Source organism: Carassius gibelio, chromosome A2 (assembly GCF_023724105.1).
Source record: "Carassius gibelio isolate Cgi1373 ecotype wild population from Czech Republic chromosome A2, carGib1.2-hapl.c, whole genome shotgun sequence".
Classification (NCBI taxonomy): domain Eukaryota; kingdom Metazoa; phylum Chordata; class Actinopteri; order Cypriniformes; family Cyprinidae; genus Carassius; species Carassius gibelio.
In genome coordinates, this window is record NC_068372.1 from 66,403 (window position 1) to 68,902 (window position 2,500).

The following is a 2,500-nucleotide window of genomic DNA, read 5'->3' on the forward strand; positions in this document are numbered from 1 at the left end:
TACGTGTGGACGTGCCACAGCCTGAGAGACAGCAGATGAACGTGTGTGTGTGTGTGTGTGTGTGTGTGTGACCTCAGTGTGTCTGACCCTATTGTGCACCACAGTGATCCTTAGTATGTTTGTGTATTTCTATGTAAGTTTAAGACTGTGGAATCAAACGTTCACACAAATGTTATAATTTGTTAGTTTAATATTATAAGATGTTATTATAATCAGTTCCATTACTGTGATGTCCATTTTTTTGTTATAATTTATTTTATTTTATTCTATATATGTACACTAAGCTTTGGCAATATTGTATAATTTACATTCATGCCAATAAAGCAATATTGAATTGAATTGAATTGAGAGAGAGAGAGTGTGTGTGTGAGAGAGAGTGTGTGTGTGTGTGAGAGAGAGAGAGAGAGAGAGAGAGAGAGAGAGAGAGATAGTGTGTGAGTGAGAGAGACTTTTGACTATAGAATGTCCTTTATTTATACATTACAAAATTGCTTTGTTGGGAAAAAACACATACGTTTATACATTCCCAAGCTATAAAAACATGAAAAAATAAACAATAAAAGACCATAAACACTCAATTACAAACCTTCTCAAAAAATGTTAATTTTAAATCCTTCAAAACCATCAGGTTCACATAAAAACCCATCAACTCCCCAAAAATGAAAAAACATCACATTATTAGTAAGTTTGTAAAAAGCATATTCCAACGTTAGTCTTTTTTAAATAAAACAATTAACCATAAAAACAGGATCTGTTTCACCCCCCTTTGCTTCCACTTTATTTTTCCTTGTAACCCAAATTGCAAGCTTGATTAAACCATACAAAAAATTAAAAATAATCACTTTCTTCTTTTTATCAACGGAGTACTTTAGACCATAAATGAACAGATTAAAACTAAAACAACCCAACAGTCTTATACTCCAACATTTTGCCAATTCTAAAATATTTTTTAAACGAGAAAATTGCATAAAAACATGTAAAACACTCTCAGACTCACCACAGAAAGGACATCCCTCCCCAACTAAAGGATCTAACCGTGCTATGTGTCTGTTCGTGGCTAATATCCCATATACAATTCTCCATTGAAGATCTCCTATTCTCTTCTCAATGGGTCTTTTGTACAGGGACCTCCAGCTTCCTCTCGGGGAAGAGTCTGACTCCAACACTGAAGTCCATTTTGTTCCTTTGAAGTCTTTAAAAATGTTATAGTTGCAGTTTTTAACACACACTCTGTAAAGGGTTTTCCTGGTAAGCGTTCTAAAACAACTCAACTCGGGGATTTTCATAGTCACTGTGTTTCCAGGGGTTTCCTCCCAATCTTCATCCTTTAGGGAGATTTTAAAATCAGGGAAACCATACGCCTCTTTACAGGTTTTTGGAGCAGTAACATTTAAAAAGTCTCTTGCTGCTCTTGGGAGTGCCGACTCTAGTTCGTTTAACAACCGTTGGGTGGTCCTTACGGATCTGAAGCCCACCATATCAGCCAGTTCCTTTGCCTCCATCCATTCACATCCTCTTCTGAGATCAGATACCGATGATATCCCAGCACTACTCAGTGCGACACTGATGGCATCAGAGGACAAACAAGCAGTGTGTAAAAGATCATTAAAAAATAAGGGCTCTTCTAGGATCCAGGCATCAGGACTCCCCCATTCTCTGGAAAAATTAAAAGTCTGCCACAGCTCCAATATATTACTATAAAAGGGTGTAAGTCCTCCGAGTGAAGTTCTATTAAAATTCATTAAAAACAGTTGTCTGTCCAAGCCCATTCTTCTGGTCTTGAGAAGCAGGGCACACACGACGTCCATCCACACGTGAGGCTGATGATAGAGGAGGCGCTGGACCGCCATCAATCGAAAGGTTGCCAGCCTCGCCTTTATGTCGATGAGTCCCTGTCCACCTTCATGCACCGGTAGGTAGAGCATCGCTGGCTTTAGCCAATGTTGTCCAGACCAGAAGAAGTCCACCAGCATCTTTTGAATCTCTCTGATTAAAACCATCGGTGGGTCGAGGACCATGAACTTATGCCAGTGTTGAGGCGATCAGATTGTTAGCGATCAGAACTCTTCCCCTATACGAAAGCTAGGGTAGCAGCCATTTCCATTTAGACAACTTGGCGCGGACCCTATCTACTAATCCCTCCCAATTTTTATTTTCAAAGTCATCGTTACTTAAAAATACCCCTAAATATTTAAGACATGTTTTATTCCATTTAACATTTTTTGGAAGTTTAGGTAAGTTAAAAATATCATTACTTTTGGATCCAAACCATAAGGCTTCTGTTTTTTCCCAGTTAAGTTTGGCAGAAGAAAGTTTGCCATACATTTCTAAGCTTTCTTCTAAACACTGCACATCTTCTGTATTTTTAATTACAACAGCAACATCATCAGCATAAGCAGAGAGAACAAAAGCTTCTTTTCTTAAACCTCCTGTTATAACTATGCCTTTTAATTTTTTCCTTATCATGCAAAGTAAAGGTTCTATTGCTAAACTGTAAAGC